Source organism: Lolium perenne, chromosome 3, assembly GCF_019359855.2.
Source record: "Lolium perenne isolate Kyuss_39 chromosome 3, Kyuss_2.0, whole genome shotgun sequence".
In the NCBI taxonomy this organism is placed as follows: domain Eukaryota; kingdom Viridiplantae; phylum Streptophyta; class Magnoliopsida; order Poales; family Poaceae; genus Lolium; species Lolium perenne.
The window spans coordinates 204,229,496-204,238,101 of record NC_067246.2 but is presented as its reverse complement, the minus strand read 5'-3'; the positions used below and the strand labels follow the sequence as shown (position 1 = coordinate 204,238,101).

At 47.9% G+C, this 8,606-nt stretch overlaps 1 long non-coding RNA gene across 1 annotated transcript; it reads right to left on the bottom strand.

Moving 5' to 3' along the window:
- Positions 1–4,926: 4,926 nt before the first annotated feature.
- On the bottom strand, positions 4,927–8,102 carry LOC127343146 (uncharacterized). Its single transcript, XR_011755665.1, has 3 exons — positions 6,897–8,102; positions 6,697–6,809; positions 4,927–6,202 (listed from the first exon to the last, which is right to left on the bottom strand). It is a non-coding gene; the product is annotated as an uncharacterized lncRNA (long non-coding RNA).
- Between the last annotated feature and the right edge of the window lie 504 nt (positions 8,103–8,606).

The window sequence follows — 8,606 nt, the reverse complement described above, 5'->3', positions numbered from 1 at the left end:
CTATCCGGATGGGGGGACGAGGCCTGCCCATGGGATTTGCTACCGGCATTCTTTGTCGAACGCGCGGATTTTGAGGCCGCTGCCTTGTTCAGCTTAGCCAGCTGCTCAGCATTTTGCTACTCTATGGTTTCCAGCAGCTCTCTAACACGTTCTTGCTGCTTTAACAAAGCCTCTCCGGAAAGCGACTCGCACAGCTCTACTGCAGCCTTAGCAGCTTTTATAGTTTTATCCGGGCTGCTATACTTAGGCTTTTCCACGATGCTAACAGATGCAGAGGCGCTCTTGCCGGTAAGAATCTCTTTGCGCAAATCTTGATCTAGGTTGCGAGCCTTTAGCCGGTTTTCCGGCATCCTAGCAGCATGCGCGCTAACAGAAGCAAAGCCATGGGCAGCGTTATACTCACGTATGGTTAGGTTCAGCTCGCGCTGCGCCCTGACGATGTCCTTGCCGCTTTCCAAAGATCTTCTTCGCGCTGCGCCTCCAGCTCCGCCTGAGCCGCTGCCGGGTCGATGTTCTGCGCGATGGGGGTGGCGAGGACGTTCATCGCCGCCTGGAGCGGTGTCTCCGGTGGTGCGGATGATGCTCCCGCTGCGCCTGCGCCGCGCTCCAGCGGTGGCTTAGCCGCACGGGTCGAAACCGCGCGTCCGGCACCTTCAGCCGCAACCTCCTTTCCTGCACCAGCCACACCGGTCATCATTACCTCGACGCTGCCGGCGGCGCGGCCAGCACAGAGCCATCTTGGCGGGTCCGGTGCCACCAGCACCGGCGAGAGGCGCTGGCGCACGGGGACGGTGCCGAAGTAGACGCGGTGGCTGCCGAACTCGATGATGCGGCCGTTCTTGGGGAAGACGCCGCCGTTGGCGAAGCAGCCCGCGTTGTCGTTGATGAAGTCCATGGCGTAGATGCTCTGCACCAACTCGGACACCGTACGCTCGCCGGAGACCTCGAGGACGCCCGCCCGAATGTGAACTCCATCAAGCGCCACTTCATGCCCCACGGTGGGCGCCAACTGTCGTCGTGGTGAACAGACAGATGCCATAGGATGGCTTAGATTGGGGCCGAATGGACGCAAGAGGATTCGGGGGAGGGTTTGCGATCAGGTGGGAAGAGATTCCGGATGGTTTCCTCAAGAACTTGGCCAGGGCCAGAGGTTGAAGAAGAAAGACACAAGGAAGAACTCCCTCTAGATCACCATGTTCATAGATTCACACAGGTTACAGGCTCTGCCTTCATACACACACGCGTCTCTTAACCTAACGTCTCGTGCCCGCAAGGAGGGCTGCCCCCTCTCCTTATATAGGGGAGAGGGTGGCTTACAGAGCAAGAAACCCTAATGGCATCTTTGACTGGACAAACTACTTTACAGAGTTACTGTACAAAGCTACTTTAATCATAGGTGACACCGGGGCCTTCTTTTATCATAGAAGCTGACGTCCTCCGGCTTCTTTCTCCGTCACCTCTCTCTTTGGCGCCAGGGCTCTGAATAAAGTTACTTTGCTTAGCTCATCCTTGTCTTCTTGCTCTGAAGAGAATCTTTGACCAGTCCTGCCGACAGGCTCTCCTTTCCGGTATCTTCTATACCGGGTTCCGGCATACCCCTTTGGGGAAACCGGCTTAGCCTTGCTCTCCCGGATTCCTACTAGGCTTCCTGGTAAGAACATTAAACCGGTATCTCGATGGCTCAAACCATCCGGTTTGGCATGCCTTTGGCATACCGGGGGTTATCCCCCCAACATTCGTCATGCTTGGCCGCCATTAGACATGTGGAGAAAGAGGGGCTCTCTTTCGAGAGGTCAACCACGTAAAGGTTGTTCTCCACATATCCAACAAGGACCAATTTGAGATTGTCACTCCTAAAGACTTGCACATAATATTTAGTGAAATATGAATTGTAACCGGCATTGGCAAGATGATATATAGAAAGTAAGTTATAGCCAAGGGATTCAACAAGCATAACCGTCTCAAGGCACAAGTCCCTTTCCCAAGTACCCAAGTACCTTGCCATACCCAAGTACCTTTCCCTTTGAGTTGTCACCAAAAGTGATGCTTGACTTCTTGTTGATATCTTCAATGAATTGATCAAGCACACCTCTTCCTCCGGTCATATGATTGGTGCATCCACTATCAAACACCCATTTTGGACCACTGGAGGAATACCCCTACAAAATCAAGTAGAGGATTTAGGAACCCATCTATTAATGGGTTCCTTTGCAATGGCAACAATATCTTTTGGTACCCAAATTGAGTACTCTCTATAAGCATAGCCATTAGGAGGGCCAACATAGTTAGCATAGACATCACCATAATAATCAACAAATAATGCATAGTGATAGTTTGGCCTCATGCGGTCACCACTAGTGGCTTTGCCCTTTGAGGCTTTGCCATTATTAGTGACCTTCTTGTTCTTATCTTGAGCGCGTTTCTCCTTCTTGTAGTTGTTCTTCTTGTGGGACTTGGGAACATATCCAAGTACGTACTTTTGATTGTTTGACCTTTGCTTACTCAAGAGGTCATCCAATCCCATCTTGTTCTTGGCGGTGGTGAACTTTGCAAGTTCCTTTGTTAACCTAACATTTTCTTCAAGAATAGATGCTTGCTCACAAGAAGATTCATTAGGATGATAGTCAAGACCATATTTGGTCACCAAGGATTCAAGATATGCATTGGTCTCAACATGCAAAGAAAGTTCCTCTTGTAAACGAACATGTTCCTCAACAAGTTTAGCATGCTCACTAGTAAAGGAAGTGGAGGAACAAGCAAGCTTTTCAACATCAATGGGATCCTTCATTGATCCAAGAACCTTTTTGTAGGATTCTTGGAGTAGATCATGGTTCTCTCCAAGTTTCTTGAGCTCATCCTTGACATGCTTGTTAGCCTTTTCAAGGTGGTCAAGATCCCTAGTGAGAGAAGCATGAGCAACTTCAAGCTCCTCCTTTGAGGCATTGAGCTCTTGGGTCAATAATTGAGCCCTATCAATAGTTTCTAGGTCCTTAACTTTATCAAGTTCATAGGTTTCAATTTGTTGCTTAAGGCCTTGAGATATGCACCTTTCGGTTTTTAGCTCTTGTCTTAGGAGATTGAATCTCCGTTCCTTCTCATTCAAATGATATTCTAATTCCTCAATGGACTCATCCTTTTCTTTGAGTGAGTCCATCAAGAAATCAAACTTGACAAGAGCTTCACCACGAAGGGTGCATCTAACATCATAGAGTTCCTTAAGCACAATTAATTCATCTTGATTTTTGTTTTCATCATCAAGAACACTAGATAGGGAAGGTGGAGGTTCCATTACCTTGGTTTCCCTTGCCATAAGACAAGAGCCAACGATTGTAGATGAGGTAGAGTCATCAGAGTCATCATCTTGAGTTATCCTTGCCATGAAGATCCAACATCATTCTCCGTGGAGTAGTCCTTGGAGTAGTCATATGTGAAGAGTGACCCGGGCTTAGAGAAAGCCAAACCGGCCACCCCGGCCTCCTTCTCCTCATCTTCCTCTTCATCATCGGACAAGTACTCGGCCCCAACAAAGGCTCTTCCCTTGTTCTTCTTGTATCGATCATTGATTGGGTTTGGCTTCAATCTTGGCTTGACCCCTTTGATGAATCTTGGCTTGTCCACCCTTTTCTCATAAGGGCACTCATTTTCAAAGTGGCTATCTTCATCACAATTGTAGCAAGTTCTCTTCTTCTTGTCATTGAGGAGCATAGGGAACTTTGCCTTGTACTTCTTGGCAAAGAAAGCAAAGTCGGTAGCCATGTCACTAGTTGAAGTCATCTCTTCATCTTCTTCAATTTCATAGTCTTCTTTGCTTCCATGATCGGCCCTAGCTTTGAGAGCAAGGTTGTGTGGCGCTTCATGGTTGTGTGAGGCTTCATCAACTCGGTTCATTGCCATGAGCCTCTTTCCCGCTTTGGCCATGTTTTCATTGGCGGCCACATAGGAGACTAGATCATCGGAGTTGAGGTCGGCACTCTTGGTCATGATTTGCAAGTTGAGTGCGAGATTGGTGTCTTCTTGTTTTACGGCAATCATAGCAATGACCTTGGACTTTATGAATTCTTCATTCATCTCGAAGCCGTCATTGTACTTCTCAACACCAAGTCCCTTGACCCTTACTCTAAGAGCACCAAGTCTTGCATAAGCATCGGCCACGGACTCTCCTTCTCGAATCATGAATTGATGGGTCTCTTACTTTGCGGTCTCATAAAGAGCGGATTGGATCAAATCGGTTCCCTCTTGGAGTACTATGATTCGATCCCACAACTCTTTAGCGGAGTCTATGTCATTGACTTGATCAAGGAGCTTGCGGTTGATGCCACTCCTAATCTTGTCACGTGCGGAGGCGTTGAGTTAACGGTTGTAGAATTCGGTGGAGGTCAACCGAATGGGATCTTGTGGCTCACGGTATGCATGAACAATGATCTCCCACAACTCCACGCTGCAGCTGCGAATATGAGATTCCATAGAAGATTTCCAAAAAGGAAAGTGAGTTCCATCAAAATGGGGAACATTCCCACTATGGTTTATATGAGGCATGGTGTGACGCCCCCAAACCGGTATCCTGAGGATTCCAGCGATCCCGCCGAAATCCGCATGATATCGATCCAGAGACGCCCTCCGACACGACGTGCGCGACAAATCACACACGTGATGCCAGAGGAATTAACACGAGCGGTAACATTACAACAGGATTACAATAGAGCCCCCAAGATACATATATTACAACAACGACTCCAACGAGTCAAGATACAATTATACAATACAAAGATCCAAATCATACAGAAGATCGAATACGTCAGAGTAAGGACAAGATACAAATTGGACTAAGAGTCCTGAAGATAACCAGTGGCGTCCATAACCCTGCCCAGGCCAAGCCGGAAGGGTAACCTTGCTAACGTCGTCATCTCGTACCTGTTTGTCGACAAGACCAGCTATGCTTGCTGGTGGGCGGTGTAAACTTCGCCCGGCTATATGTGGAGTTTAGCGGCAGCAAAGCACTAACCAATAGAGACACGCTACAACATCCGTCTAATAGAGAAGGTGAGAGAGCGCATATTCTAGCAGTTCTATACTCTGCAAACAAACCCTGCCATTACGATCCCCCTTAGCCAAGAGGTACTAGCAAGGCACTCACACAGTTGACAATTTTATATCCATTCCATTGTAATAGGGCTAACTTACTACGCAAGTAATTAGCAAGTTATTAGCGACAACATTAGGTGTAAGTTGTTCTATGATCGAGTTAAACAGCTCCAAGTCGTCCATAACCGTGGACACGGCTTTCCGAAAAGATTTAACCCTGCAGGGGTGCACCAATGTTACCATACACGCATGCTCGAACCCGCTTAATTACGACGGAGTCTCACAACAAGACCGTTCCCAAATCAACAAGAATGCCTAGGGGGGCCACCCGACTAAGCTACCCGAAATGAAGTTCGGCCGTACTCCGATGCGGACTCAGGGTTTGCGTCGGCGGCTAGGCGTGCGAACCACACGCTTCGCTAAATGTCCCGCGGGGTACAATACAGAATATAAACACCTGAAGGCAACAGGAAGTAAACACCCGAAGGCAACAGTAATAAACACCCGAAGGCAACAGTAAGTAAAGCATGGCATACATGGCATAGGCAAATAAAACCAAAGTTGTGGCCCCCTTTTCAACAGACTTGAGAAATGGTAATGGGTGATGGGGGTCCCGATAAAACCTCCCACGAGTGGTTAGCGCGCTCAGTCTTAGAAACAGATAACAAGAACTCGGGTCCTAGGGGACATTAGCAAGTCAAAGTTCCGATGCTTTCGCAAAGGGGCTCACAGATGCCTCTGCATATTATATCCCTTAGCAATTTTAAGTTGTAGCAAAAGTTATCCACTTCATTTTCGAAAAGGTAGTACATGTGTCAACATCCCAACAAGATATCCCGAACATTTCGAGATATCAACAAAAACCCTAAACTCGCCTACGACTCGCAAAGCTGACAAACAACAAACAAAAGGTAGGGCGAGGAGGTGTATCTCGGACATATAGGTAACAGGTGGATAGGACACGTGACACAACAGAATCGCAACATAAGGATAGCAATAGATCAAAAGAGCATGTAAAAGTAAAATAGGTGAAGGGGTGGGCTCGCCTGTGAAAAGCAGTAGAAGAACTTGTCGTATCTCACAACACCACTTCGCGATCCTATCCGGGAAGAAGCAAATGCTGGACAATCAACGGATGCAAGTCTTACTACTACGGATAAAGAAGATCCAGCGTGATCAAGATGATATGCATGACATGGCAAAGATGGTGCAATGCAATTATCCAAATTAAGCGGAGTCGGAACCCCGGACAAACAAATTAGGGTTGGAGTTGCATTTCTACCGCCAAAGTTAAGTGGTTGTTAGCATGGCATATCATGGAAAGAGTGCGCTACTTCAATATTAAACGGAGCGGGGAAATCCCTAGTTGGAAATCCGAAATACTCCGCATATATGTGAGGTGAACATACACGAACTATCAATGAGCCACATGATGCGAGATGCAAACAGATGAATGGATGGCATATTCATGTTTAGCATATTTTTCTGATCAATTTTCATATAGAACACATTTTATTTTGAGTTACGGTTTAGGAGATATGATTTTTGCAAGATTTTAACATATTCTGCAATTTTCCAGAAACAGAAAAGGGGCTGGGACGAACTGGGCTGAACCTGCGATATCTCTGGGCCGGATCTGGCCTGAAAGTGGAGACGGATAAGAGCTGGGCGCACTGGGAGACAGGCTGGGTCGGAGGATCTGGGTCAAGGCCCATCAGGCGCCGGATCTGGTCAAAGCAGAACAAAAAGGTGGGCTTAGTTGCAGCGGTGGGAATTGAACTCAGGATCTCCACGTCCTGTAAGTATGGACGAACCAACTGGGCTGATGCATCTGCTGTTGGTCGAATGGAGGTGTGCAGCCTTTTGAACCAGGCCAACGCGGAAGCTCCTGGAAGAACAGCCATGGTGGAGCTCGCAGTCGAGCGTCGATCTGGGGATTCCGAACGAAACAGGACGGGGCGAGATGGCGTCGGGGATGCGGATTGACGCGCTGAACCTGATGGTGGTGGTGTCGGGTCCAGGGGCTCGCCGGAGTATCGCCGGCGTCGAGCTCCTGCGGAGGTTACCAGTGGTCAACATCGGTAGAAAATAAACGAGGACGAGAACGAGACGGGGAAGAGGTCTAGAAGAACGAGCACATCACCAGGGAGCCGTGGATGAGGTCGGAGAGGACGGGGGAGGTCTCCAGCGGCCGTAATTGATGATGAACTCGCCGGAGTTGGGGAAGGGAACGGCGATTTTGCCGTTGATTGAGCCAGCCCCGACTCGATTCCTTGAACTAGGTTGAAGAGGACGACGAGGCGCATCTCCCGGTGCCCTCAGAACGGCGAGGGGTGGTGTGTAGCGGCGGCGCCATGGCGGGGCAGTGGCTGTGCTGTGGGGTTTTGCTCATAGAGAATAGAAAAGAAGAGGAACCAGGGAGAGGCGGCGCGAGGGAGGAGGAAGATGAGGGCTAGGGTTTTCGCTGCGCCTCGGATGAGGAATAAAAGGGGAGGGGGAGGTGGTGGTGCGGTGGTTGGGAGAGGAGGACCATGTGCGGTGGTCCATGGCAGAGGAAAAAAGAGCTCACGCTGCCAACGTGAGGGGGAGAAGACGACAGCAGAGTGTCTCCACGCGAAAAGGTATCGGGCCAAGAAGGGGGCCGGGATGGAAGGATGGGCCGCTGTGGTGCTGACTTGGGCCACCGGAAAAAAGGGGGGGAAGGAAGAGGGGAGATGGGCCAGAGAGAGGGGGCCTGGATAGGATAGGAGGAAGGGGTTTTCTTTTTATTTAGCAAAACCTTTTCTCTTTTGTTTATTTTAGGAAACCTGTTTTGGCAAATTGTTTTGAACCAGCACCAACAAAAGTTGAGTTTTGAATATAGGGTATAGATAGAGATAAAATAAGAGCCAAAGGTTTTATAGCAAAATAAAATAATTTTGTGTTAGGGTTTGTGGAAAATAAAAGATAAAGGGGTGGTTTAATATAAAAACCATATGAGAGGGAAAACCAAAATATTTTAGGGTTTATAAAATATATTTTATTTGTTGAAAACATGGATGATATGATGCATATGCATGATGATGCATAAAAGAAAAACAACAAGCAAAACTAATAGGGGGTGCTACCCTGGGTCGTTACACATGAGTGAAGTGTTTTTGGGATAGTCATGGTTGACTTCACGATAGGGCCCTAGGGAGGCCGAAGCCATACTAGGAGACCCATTAGTCAAGTTCTTAAGCATGATAGACATCTCTGCCATTTGGCTTTGTATCTCATCCTCCTTTTTCTTCTTCTCGGCATCATATGCCAAGAATCTAGATTTCATCTCTTTAACCGAAAGGTTAGAGTCTTCATCTAGACCCTCGAATAGTTTATCCATCTCACTCTTAAGGCGGTGAAGCCCTTAATAAGAGTCCAGGCTCTGATACCAATTGAAAGTATAGAGATGGTAAACCTAGAGGGGGGTGAATAGGTTTCTACATATTTTAATTCTTTCTTTGCAATATTAGGCTTTGCGGAATATAAAGGTGAGCCTAATGAAA